We start from the raw sequence: 14,203 nt of genomic DNA on the forward strand, positions 1-14,203 counted from the left end.
GAGCTAGACTTATTTTACAAGGCACATTTTTTTCTGTGGCAGGGTACCCCAAATTATTATCTGTAAATATACATATAATTGTGAAACAAAAGGGGTAGTTTATGTGGCTCTTTTTTCTTCCTGCCCAGTTTTTTTTATATTGGCAAGACTATTGATCCCTTGTGAACAAGGATTTACCAGCATCTATATGGAATCAAAATGAAGCATACTGTGAATGCTGTGTATAAGCATCCAGTAGTGTGTAAAGAATTTAAGAAATGTATGTTTATTATTCTGGAAAAAGTTCCCATGCCTATTAGAGGAGGAGACTGAGAGGTGAGGTTGGAGCAATGTGAACTTTATTGGCAGCCACTTCTCAATGCTGGGGTTTACCGTGGCTTGAATGATTTTATTTCTATCAAACTTGCTTTGAAAGCTAAAGCTGCTATTATTTGATTTTATAATGACCTTTTTATATTCAAAAGATTAACATTTCAAATTGCATATATTTTTTTATATAGAATGGTTTCTCCATATAATGCTGTTTAAACAGAATGCATTTTACTGTCACACTTGCACTACAGCACGTAAGCACTTTACTATGTAATGTTGAAATTTATGAACTTTTTTGGTACTGTTACTTTAAAACTGTAGCACCACTGAGGTTTTTTTTTATGTATCCAGGAAGTAGTTATTTTGTTTTCTGATGAAGTTCTTTTGATCCTGGAATGAAAGCACTTAAAACAAAACACTGTTAAAAGTTTTCTTTAACATCTAGGTGTTTTTTTTTTTGTTTGTTTTGTACAGTTTATTAGTACAACATAGTTTCATGGACTCTGTTGGTTTTTAAAAGAAAAAAAGAAAAAAGAGAGAATATGTGAGTGTAGAATGTAACCCAGTATAAAGACACTTTGCATCTGCATGCATTTCATTTCTACAATGGTATTGCTTACAATTGAAGGAATTTCCTGGAATGAAAGCTGTATAACATTCATATTGCAGTGGTTTACACCATTAATGATCTATCCATTATTAATGTTATAGCTTACAATTGAAGAGAGCATAAAGCAAGTGCTGCACAATATTTAAATTGCTAAAAATAAAAAGATTACACGAGTGCCCTGTCATCTATAATAGCTATGTTACTGCTTCACCCTCAGCACTGAACAAATGATGATTTATGTCTCTGAGAAAAGAGCTTATTCGGTGGGATTCCATAAAGTTTGCATAACTCAACAGATTGCACTGAGTTAAGTGCAAGATTTGTAGATAACAAAGTAACATGCGAATATGCCCTAATCTATGGAGAAAACCTCAGTGCAAAGCAGACATAACCAGTGACATCAACACAACCAGAATCACTATTCCAGGAAAACTCATTCATAAAGTAATATATGTATATGCATTACCGATGTATGTTTACAGAAGGTCTACAAGCCCAAACGGAACTTTCAGTAATATGTGAAAAGTACTAAATGAAGATAAATGTGTTATCAGCCATTATGTTTGAAAAGTGGCAAATATAAGCAAATGATTATGGATATCGTCATAATACATAGATGGACATATATAAATACACCCATCACAATTTGTGGAATCCAACATAATTGGCAACATTTTTAATAAAAAAGTTAATTAAGTATGGTGAAGGGCTATCATGATCACATCGCCATGGACACCAGTAGCTAACAATGGGCATAGGTCACATATGGGGAACACAAATAATGCACACACCAAAGGAAACAGGGTGATAGAAAACCAGATGTGGGGTGAGGGTAAAGATGAGGGGCACACAAGAGATATAAGGGAGTAAGAAGGGAGAGGGCATGGACAATTTATTTGTGGGAATAGGTCTGATTTTTTTTTTTTAAATAGAAAGAATGGAAAAGACACAGCAGGTATAAACATATAACAGATCACAAGACATGACAAACAAAGGTTGAAACTACACATAAAGGTGAGGTAAGGTATATAGACAGCATACATATAGACTATACAACATGGGTGAAGAAAAAATGACAATCAGGGTAAAGAAGCATACCAACCATGGTGCCTTGCAACAATACATACAGTATGCACCAATGCACAGATCATTGCTGAGATGTTGCAAACTGTATGGCAGTCATACCAGAATAAGTATGACTGATGGTAGGTTTGTGTGGGGCCATTTGCCATTGCAGTACATGATAGATATCAAATAGAGTCATATACTAGGCAGTCAGCTGTACAAGGATTAGCCAAGCAGCAGCAATGATAATAAGCAAAGGCAGGAGCAGAGAATCAGAGGGCAAACTAGAACCTCTAATTCTGCATGCAAAAGGCAAACAACCAAGGCAAACAACCAAGGACAGTAGCAAACAGCAGTACTACAGCAAAGCATTAATGTAACCATATAATAAACATAAGTCTACACACCACAAACACAGGAAAAATGGGATCCATATGTCAAAGACATGCCATGCCAGAGGCAACACAGATGACTTTTCAGGTATACAACATAGATGTGTGGCAAGCAATGGCATTACATAATCCAAACAGAAAAATGACTCATCACACATACCCACACCAATGACATGGGCTACAAAGTAAATGGTGATAAATGTATGAACAATGAAAGCTAAGGAATGCAAGCCTGTACATAGGCAGGAAGCATATAAATCCCTGAGTACACATGTACAACATAAACAGTGATGGAATCTAGTCAATTCTCACCACCTATTTGCATGTGCCTTGCATGTGTATGATACCACTCATGGTGGCACTAGGTAATATGGTACCAGTACATCTTCATTACAATGATGATATTGTACAGGAATGTAAACATACTCACAGCATACGCCATGTATATGTGAAACACGTAGGCCACAGCTGTAAGGGGGAAGGGGATGGACAACATAGGTTCAAATCAGTGAGGAAATACCAGCAAGAAAGTTGGCACAGAGTAAAGCAGGACAACCAGAGCTAAGGAGACACAGTGCACATACATGTGTCCACAACATGAGATGGGCTGCAAGTTATTGTAATGCACATTGAAACAAATGGCCACCATCTGACACGTGTATAGTGCATGGGGAATGGCTATAAACTTGGCTGTGTACAAATGACTCAAACAACACAGCAAATCTGCAAAACTTAAACAGCAAATGACATGGGTATGCAACAAAAGTAGTGAGTATCACATACTCATATATACTGCCATGCAAACATAATACAGCAGGTGGCACAATCACCATTGTTTATATAAATATCACAGTACATGTGTGCGAATAATCAAAGGACAGTCCTGTGTACATAAGTAATGCACAAAAACAATAGAATAAGTGCATGTAAACAGTTACATATTACAATGGTGGTTGTGTGTCAATCATATTATGGTCATACAATGTACATCCATTTAAACCAGTGCATATGTACTACAAATGCATATGTGCAGACATGCACAGTATACTGTGTGTACATGTCCTAATATAATCTATGTTCAAAAAGACTGGCTAGTGCCATTAGCAAGATATGGACAAAAAAAGGAAGTTATGAATGATGCTAAACAAAGCATCACCTTCATATATTCACTAAGGGATCAGTGAACGTTAAGACAGTATGTGGAGGATACATGTTCATATGCACCTGTCTCAGTACTCTAAAGCAATGTGACACAATAAATACCAAATGGATACAATGCATATACAGGAACAACACACGCAGAACAATCATGTTGCACTTGCATTATGCTAACTGCAGCAGTCATATCTGCACAACCACAATATTTATTATATGGCTACAGTGTATCGAATATAACACTATTATGCCACAATGTATGCATAAGAGTACACACACACACACACACACACACACACACACACACACACACACACACCCCTGCCTATATGGAACAATGGATGCAGTAATAGCATGTGACGATCATGTAAATAATAATGTTAATGTTTATGCCATTTGGTAATGTGCCTCATACCGCAGCAGCAAGATAAAGTCACATATGTCCTAATATGTGCAGTGTACATTATGACTTGTGTTAAATAAGCATTTCAGCAATATGTGATGTTTGCACAATTGTGCCTAAGTTGTGAATATATGAATATGGAAAACACCATGGTGGCAGCATTACAAAAGTGGATCACACAGACAATGGTTACATTCCTAAGGGACCACCCTGTTAGGGTCAAACATCATAAAAGATCTCCCTAGAGATCCCCCAGAAGATGGCATGTGCAGGTCCAGGTCTGCCATCATCATTAATATCCCTGTCACAGTCAACAACCTGGTCCTTGGAGTTTGACTTGGATGGCAGTAGTTTGGACCGTTGTCATTGTCATTCGATTAGTGAGCTGGCACTGGATCCACACTCTGTCAAATTTCAACACAGGATCAAATCATTATACATATATAGTAGGTATTAGCCTAAAATTGATGAATAACTAAGAATTCATACAAAACTTACACAATCTACATGTTTTAATTATGTTTGTGATGATACACTAGTGTTTGATCTTATCCAACTATAACACCTTATGTGATGTCAGGCATATATCCAATCTATACTAAGTTACAAAATGGTGTGCAATGTGCATCACATTCATATCTCAACATGTCTAATAAAATACAATCATTGATAAGACATATACATAATTGCGTATGTCAGTTAAAATAAATTTCCATGATGCATGTAGATAGGCAAAAATCATATGCATTGTGTGACAATGAACAATGAGTTGCTAAGGCATGTCTGTTACAAAACATGACAGCAGTCATATACGTATGTACTGCATAACAAACTAGAGATTACATAATGTACAATAAATGTTATTGAAGCATTATGAAGGTCCTGGAAAGGAGGTCACTTTCATAGTAGTGATATGTATGTGGATGTAATACATATGGCAGGTTGCCCTGTATTGCCACATCTATCTACTGCTTCACAGTACATACTAACGTGTCACATAACACAATCAGCCTTAAGGGCAGACATCAGAAACAACTATTTATTACTATAATGACATATGTGCACCAACAAAATTGTAAAGAGATTATATTATATCCAATTAACAACATCAAAATGTATGAAGCAGGACAAGTGTAATTTTTGCCTAAGTTACATCACAGTACAGTAAGTTTGTTGTAACACCATAGTGGTCACCAGATCCAGCCCATAAGGTTTGGAAAGTGTAATAATAACACGTTATATCATGATTATGCAACATTCTAAATACCATAATATTTATATATTGATGACATGAATAGAAGACCATGAATGAGTCTATGAGCCCATCCTACAATGTCATTAAGTTTCTCCAGTATATTACATGGCATGCAGTACTCAGTTTATCAGACATGCTTCTTTGAGTACGTGTACATTTACTGATGGATCAGCCTTCAGTATGCATATAAAACACATGCATCGCACACAGACATAAATAGCAGTAAGTCTCAAGACAAGTATACCATACCACTATAACATGTAAATGACATAAGGCTCAATTGCAAAAGACTTGGTCCAGTATAAGTTAACATTGAATTGATTAATTAATAGCATAAGTTAACATTAACTTTTTGGAATATGGCCCCTGGTGTAACAAGGTTGCCACATAAGCCTTACACCAATATCAGCCATAATAATGAATATAACAGTAGGTGTGTAAAAGTATAATTTAAACTAGAGAGAAAGTGTGTGTATATGTATGTATGTATGTGTATGTGAATTTATGAAATTTAAACTAACCATTCCATTTCTGTATGAGAGAGAAAGTTTGTGTGTGTGTGTGTGTGTGTGTGTGTGTGTGTGTGTGTGTGTAGATTTGTTTGAATGGTTGTAATTTACACTTGTCATTCTGTTCATATGAGAGATAATGGTTCCTTTCTGTATGAGAGAGAAGGTGTGTGTGTTGCTGTGTGAGAGAGAGAAGGTGTGTGTATGTCTGTTGCTGTGTGACAGCAGAGAGAAGGTAGGTGTATGTGTGTGTGTGTGTGTGTGTGTGTGTGTGTGTGTGTGTGTGTGTGTGTGTGCATTTGTGTGTGTGTGTGTGTGTGTGTGTGTGTGTGTGCATGTATGAGTGTGTATGTGTGTTTCAACATACTTCTCAATTGTTCAGATTTAGTCTCATAGTTTTGGTCTGTCTCATAAAATTTGTGGTTTTCTGGCAATTCACAGAGGATTGAAGTCACTAAATAATGACATCAATATGAGTTTATAACTTTTTATTCTTCAGAAAATGCATACTAACATAAATCCTGCTATTCTAGCAACTTTATAAGTTAAAAAGAGCAATATTTAAAATCTATTCTCATTTTTGGGTCATTGCATCCCCATTATCTTAGGCTTTGTTGAGATTTCGTACATTAAGAGGTTGAGAGGTTTGCATACTTCTCAGCTGACCAGATTTTTGCTTCATATGTTTCAGCAATTCCTCATAAAATTTGTGGTTTTCTGACAATTCACGGAAGATTAAAGTCACTAAATTATTATATCTATGAGTTTCAGACTTCTCGTCCTTCAGAAAATGCATGCCAACAAAAATCCTGTTATTCTAGCAACTTTCTAAGTTAAAAAGAGAAATATTTAAAATCTACCCATATTTTGGGCCATTGTATCTCCATTATTTCAGGTTTTGTCCAGATTTCTTGCACTAAGAGGTTGAGAGGTATACATATCTCTCAACTATCCAGATTTTTGCTTCATATTTTTGGCCTAGTCCTCATAAAATTTGTGTTTTTCTGGCAAATCTCTGAGGATTGAAATAATTAAATAATGTCAAATGTTTGAGTTGCAGACTTCATATCCTTCAGAAAATGCATGCTAAGACAAATCCTATTATTCTAGCAACTTTCTAAGTCTGTAAGAGTACTATTTGACATCTGTCACTATTTTTTGGCCCATTATTTTAGGCTTTGTCCAGATTTCTTGTGCTAAGAAGTTGAGAGGTATGGAGGTATGGTATGCAATGCCTTTGTGGGGAGGAAGGCAGGTTAGTCAATTAACTTGATCAGGCTTGACTCTCTAATGTGTTACAGGAGACAAGAGCCTGAATCCTCTACACCAGCTACCAAACTGCTGAAGGAATTGTGAGCTTCAGTGTTGAAAAGAGCCTGAATCCTCTAGATGAGCTACCAGACTGTTGACAGAATTGTGCGTTTGACTTTGACTGCATTTTCAAGAGATTATGACTTTCAGTACATTTTCATAGAATTGTGAGTTTCAAGGGAAAATAACTTTACTGTTGCTCTTGCTAAGTCTGTTTTTCATTCTGCAGCTAGTTGTTTTGTTTAGCAAATGGCAACCCCTCTTTCTGCTGTAGAATTTGTAAATAATGTTAGTAGCATAATTGCCTTTGTGCAGAAGGCTGTGAATTCTACTCCCACACCATGTACATGGAGTGCTGCTATTGCAGTGCCCTTTTGATTGCTGATCATTTGGTGCAATTTAAGGGGGAATAGGGGTTCTGCGCTCCTGAGTGTGTCCTCCTTTGTATGAGATGCTTAGTAACTATGAACTTGTTGTTTTTGTCAGTCATTCCCTATTGCAATATTACCAGCTTACCATTTTTTTAATGTTACATAGGCAATTTATTCAAGGGCAGCAGGAACTGAATTTGTAGATGAAACACTGAAATGCAAAGTTGTTTGCCTGTAGCAAACTCTTTATTAGGTTCATAGGTTGGTACTAGGCTATCAGCCCTAGGGCCTATACAAGCCTAGCCATAACAATTCCCTGGCTATTTCTTCCCACACTATTTACTTCCCTGGACCCCTGTCTAGCAGGGCGACTGACGTGATCCCCGGGGTGAATTTCCTTTCTCCCATCCAATCGTCAAGGTTCCTTTTGAAGAGGACCAAAGAGGCACTCTGCTTGACATGTATGGGTAATCTATTCCAGAGTCTGGGGAGTCTCTGGGTCAGGAACCTATCCCTCCAGCATGTTTTGTTTATTGTGATGACAAGGTTTAGCTCCCTGGAGCATGTGGCTCTGAGGGATTGGGATTTCTTTAAGTGTAGCATGTCCAACAGCTCTGGGTTTGACATGGCCTTGTATGTTAAGCAAAGATCACCTCTGAGTAGATGATATGCGACAGAGTATAGCTGGAGTTTTTTAAGGCAGTCAGCGTAGGGCATCTGCTTTAGGCCTGTGATTCTTTTAGTGAGGTATTTCTGAGGCCTTTCCAGTTGTTGCAGATGTCTTGAGAGGTACATACCAAATGGGCATTGTATTCTATAATGGGTCTAATGAGGGATGAGTACAGTGGGACAATGACCTCCTTTTTTCTGGATGAAAAGCCCTTAGTGATGAGGTGTGCCACATAGAAGGATTTCCTGACTGTTGTGGCGATGTGATTATTGAAGGTGAGACCGCTGTCCACCTGTGTCCCTAAGTCTCTTATCACACTTTCAGTGTTTAGTGTACTGCCACCTATATGGTAATTCACGGATACATGTTTTTTCCCAAAGGGGATAACTATACATTTCTTGGCATTGAGCTTGAGCCCATGGCTCTGGCACCAAGCATCTGTTTCTGTAAGGCCCTTTTGTAGAGTATCCACATCATTTGGAGATTCAATAATGGTTCCCAGTTTGCAGTCATCTGCCAACTTTGTTATCCAGAGTCCCTTAGTGTTGGCCTGTACTTCAGAGAAGTAGATGCCAAACAAGAGCGGTCCCAGGACTGAACCCTGAGGTATTCCACTTGTCACTTGTCTGGAGCTGGATTTGGAGTTGGCTACTTTTACAGTGTGGGTTCTATCAGTAAGCCAGTTAGCAACCCATTGGGTGACGTAGGGATTAATGCCCAGCTTAGTAACTTTATCTATGATTCCAGAGTGAGAGATGGTGTCAAAGGCCTTGGCAAGGTCGAGATAGGCTGTGTGGACCACCTTACCCTTGTCCATGGCTCTGGAGACTGATTCAAAGAAGTCAATTCAGTTCAGGAGACAAGATCGGCCCTCCACGAACCCAAACTGGGTGGGGTCCAGTGTTTGAAGGTTGCCAATGTCTTTGTTTATAAGTTCCATGATAATACGCTCCATGGCCTTGCAGATAAGGCTTGTCAGACTGATGGGACGGTACTTTCCAGGATCCAAGGTGGATCCCCCTTTGTGGAGTGGGATAACTGTAGCTGTGTGCCACTCAGTGGGCATGAAACCTGAAGTGAGGCTATGATTAAACATGACACTTAGTTGAGGTGCCAGTTCATATTGTAGTTCATGTAGTACACAGCCCGGTATGTCATCTGGTCCCATGGATGCTGTATTCTTAGCTTTGGAGAGTGCGTTTTCTACCTGTGTGGCCGTTATTACCGGAATTTGGCAATCTTCCGGTATTGAGATGGGCCATTTAGGGGGTGAGAGGGGGGTGAGGTTGGCACTGAATTGATCTGCCAGGATATTGGCAATATCCTTGGGATCAGTATATTTAATGCCATTCTGTTTTAGCTCAGAGTAGATCTGAGCATTGCCATTTAGATTCTTGACATAGTTATAGAATGCCTTGTGGTTGTCTTTGGAATCTTTGGCAATTTTATTTTCGTAACTAGCTTTGGAGGATTTTATGAGGGATCTCAGTTTCTTACTGAGGCTGGTAAGGAAGTTTTTTGCATCCTGGGATTTTCCTCTTTTCTGCAACAGCTTCTTCCTTTTGTTGTAAAGTTTGTTTATGGCAGGGGACCACCAGATTGGCTTCTTGTTTTGGATGAGAGCATCTTGGTTATATTTGGGGTGGCACGATTTATGCATGAGTGGATGTGCTCGTACAGTGCCTTAGTGTAGGATTCAGCAGTTGAACTTTCAGCTCCCGTCTGCATGGGTGTCATGAAGTTTGTCACTTCTGACTTGAGTAGCTTGAAGTGGGCTTTGGAGAAGTTTTTTATGGAGGTTTCCTTACTGGGGGGTGGGGGTGGGATGTGGATGTTAAGGGTGATTAGCTTATGGTCAGACGTGACTAATGAGGGGGTGACCATAGGTGTGGGGCATCGATTTCCCATGTTGGTAATGACCAGGTCTAGGATATTGGAGCCCCTGGTGGGACTATGGATTAGTTGATCCAGGGCATTGGAATTTATGAATTCCAAGAACCATTGGGCAAAGGTGTTGGTACATGAGTAGTTTTCCCAGTTAATGGCAGGGTAGTTAAAATCACCCAGTATTAGGGTGTTTGGTTCTATCTTAATATTTTCCAGAATGTTTAGAAAGGTGCAGTGAGAATCTTGGGGTATGGTGGGGGATCTGTAGCAAGCTACAATTTGGATTGCAGTCTTACCTAGTGTTAGTTGCACCTGGAGAATTTCAGACGCATTGTGTTGGGCAACTAACCTGGTGGTGTGAATATCCTTGGTGAATATTGACACTCCTCCACCTTTAGTGTTTCGATCCTGCTTTGGTGGCCGAAAAGTGTGGTAAGAGTTGTAGCCTGGTATTGCAGGGGTGCTCTCTGGAGCCTTGAACCAGGTCTCAGTTACTGCACAGATATCGATGTTCTCCATTTTTAGGAGTGCCTCAAGAGAGGCAGATCTCTTTAATATTGAATTATTTGGATAACTTTTACTTCTGCAGACATTGTGCTTATTGACTGATATTGGTGGAGTTTAATGACAGATGTCTGAGTGTCCTTTTATTGGTGAAAATTTCTAATATGGGTAGTTTGTCATTATTGGTTCATGCATTTTGTTTCATTGCTTACTGGTAGAATGTTCAAAACTACACATTTAAAATGTATCAAACAAGTGGTGCTGCATTATACAAGGAATGTCATTTAATACAATCAGAAAGGTGAATCAAAGAACACATGCATATATGCATGACCCTAAAATGTGTGCAAGGAGCCTATGGTTTGAAAACAGTCCAAAAGTAAATTTAATCCTCCACTGGCCGGATGCATTTTCTTTGAATGTGGGTTTTAATGCTGTTTCAATGAATGTGAGTTTCAAAGGGAGATAAGTTTACTGCTCATGCTGTTGGTTTTCATTCTGAGACTGTATTCTGTGTTTTGCAGATGGCTATTAGTGTTTGTGCTATTTTATTTCAATTTCTGTAATCATTGTAGTAGTAAATAGGAAAGCAATATGCACTCTGACAGTGTTTATGGTAACTGGGGAGAAACAGCCAAGTAGTGGAACACTGGAATGGCTGGAAAGGGGGCTACTTTGGGGGGGTAGGGGTTACCACAGGAGGGACTGCTCTGTGGGTGCCCTGATCTATTACCCTGCCTAGGGACCCCATTTGACCTTGATCCAACTCTGACACCAATGATAGGAAATGGTAGGTAATGTATTTAAGAAACCATCACAGTGTAGTTATACAGTATTGTAAGAGAAGTGGAACTCAAGAAATAGTACATGCCAATAATGGTCTGCCAACAGCATTTGGATGTTAAGTCTGTAAACGTCCAATCACTAATAGAATAGGTAGGCTGTGCACAACATATAATTCATCAGGAAACACTGGAATAGATACATGTTTAGAATTTATCAGGAACTACTACCATATGTACAAGTTTTACCGCCTGTTATACAAACAGCAGTAACAGTGCTGTTGTTTTTCTTGTTGTTGTTTTTCTTTTGGCTTGCTATCAACTTATAAAAAAAAATCATTCAAAACAGCCATCAGCATGCCATTAAAACACAGATGTATGTCATTTAGGGTGGGCCAACAAACATCATATAACCTCAATTTAATAAAAAGAACACCCGTTGATAGCACATAATGCAGCATTCAACTTAAAATTATGTACACATTAATGTAATTCACAATAAATCAATACTTATTATGCTTACCTTGCAAATGCATAATGGGAAGTTGGACATAACATTAGCATGCCTGAATATCATAAGACTGCACAGCTAAACCTGAAGAGTTAAATATGTTAATAGTATTTCTGGAGACATAAAGTGGAAAGTAGTAACACATACCTCTCTTTCTCTGCTGCTACTGAACCCTGTGCATATGCTCTATGCACAATGCATGATTCCTGGCACAGTCTTCAGCAACTGCAAACAGAAAATGATGATGTATTACAGCAACAGAGGTATTGCTTAAGTTCAGTACATAATAATTTATATATATATATATATATATATATATATATATATATATACACACACACACAACAAAAATAACAGTGAAAAAAATAATGATTATTAAATGTTAGCTAGCACCGTTGTACAATACAATGTCATATTTAACATATTCCTGTCTTGATGTTTCATTCTCAGTACTTCGCACACATGGATATTTCTGTGGATAAACAGGAGGAAGGTAGATTCAACCCTACAACTGTCACCTATGTCCATACTACAAATTAGAGCTCTACCTGCCAAGCTAATCAATGTTGATTGTGATTGCATGAATTGATGGAAGTGAAACAACTTACATCTATGCATATGCAGGGAAGCATTACATATACTAACAGATGTGCCAGTCTAAGTTGACACTGTGTAAATGTAGAAATATACCTAAGCATGTGGACAAAGACCTATAAATGTACACTGCTATTGCATGCTGAACTTATTCTGGTGTTAAGTCATAATTAATCAAATTGTGCACACATGTATATGATGTAAAATACCTCGATGTTGCCATCTTCTTGTCTGTACCATTGTTGCCTCATAGCAAGAGGTTCTCTTGTTCGATTCTCAGCTGGAGTGCCTTCTGTGTGGAGTCTGCATGTCCTCCCCGCATTCGAGTGTCCTCCGAAAGACATGTGTGAATGGGCATGCCTTCACTGAAGGTTGGGTGTTGGGCTGGCAACTCGGCACCATAAAAATCTACTGCCAATCATTAGCAGACCAGAGTTCCACTGTGGCGACCTCTAACCGGGAAAAGACAAACAACAACATATATATTTATGTCAGTAGATAGACCTATCTGTGTAGGTGTACATGTTTGTCATTTAGTATGGACATGTACATATACTAGCCAAATGTGAATTTATGTGTATATATTACATGCACATATTTAACTGTTCAGGTTTAGATGTGTAGTCTTATGGCATTCAGACATGCTAATGTTATATAATATGTGCACACAGCCACCTCTCCTTTAGAAGACTGACATAAATAACTACTAATATGGACAAAACCCAACCTATTCTCTCCTATTCCTAAACAGTTCTGGAAAGAAATAAAACAGCTCACAGAGACAATTACCGATGCCTATATTAGACATAGTAATAACAAAAAAAGACATGATACAAACTTCCCTACCCTCTATAAAACTTAACTCCTGTCAACCTTAGACAACTTAATAAATTCATTCCTTCACTCGCCTACTGATCTTCATCCTGTACAACTTTGCCTTCTAGCTGAATATTCAGCAACCTTTAATTTTACAGCCATATCCACCAAACAAACTAAAAAAAACTCCTCTTAAAATTGCATACATCAGGCAGAAATCCTGGTAAATTTCAATCTACCTTTCTCAGACTTGCAGCATAAAAAAATAGCTAACCCCCTTACTCACATCTTTAAATTCTCCCTCACCACTACCATGGTCCCTGCTGCCTTCAAGCATTCTTATTATCATCCCAATACCCAAAGTACAAACACCTACAAATATGAAAGACTACAGACCAATCTCCAATCTATTTCCCATAATTCAAATATTTGAAAAACTCCTATAGAAACAATTATGTAAGCATATAAACAACTATGGCCTACTTTTAGACCAATAACATGGGTTCAGAGACTCCTTTAGTACCTTGACAGCATGACGGCAGTTTTATAACTGATGATGTATTTGTCTATATGACTAGGATTTTCGAGTCAGTTAACCACAACCTGCTTTTGCACAAACGTAGACGACTAAACCTTGGAGATAATGCCATTGCCTGGTTTCAGAACTACCTACAAGATAGAATATTTCAAACTTATAGTTAGTTATACATACCACTCAGAAACTGTTATAGTGTGCCAGAAGGCTCAGTACTAGGTCCACTGCTGTAAGTTGTCATAGTGTACCACAAGTCTCAGTAGTAGGCCCACTACCTTAAACTGTTATAGTGTGCCACAAGACTCAGCACTAGGTCCACTACTGTTCTCTATATTTATTAATGACTTCTCCTGTGATTTGCCAGATCTAATTATTATAATGTATGAAGATGATATTTGGTTACTAGATACAGACAAAAATCACCAGTCACTATAAACAAATATACAGCACAAATTCTCAGACTTGTGCATCTGCCTGCAATTTAACAGGGTATTAATGAACCCCCACAAAAACTGTTATGC

Source organism: Protopterus annectens, chromosome 2.part0 (assembly GCF_019279795.1).
Source record: "Protopterus annectens isolate FY-2018-M chromosome 2.part0, PAN1.0, whole genome shotgun sequence".
NCBI lineage: Eukaryota > Metazoa > Chordata > Ceratodontiformes > Protopteridae > Protopterus > Protopterus annectens.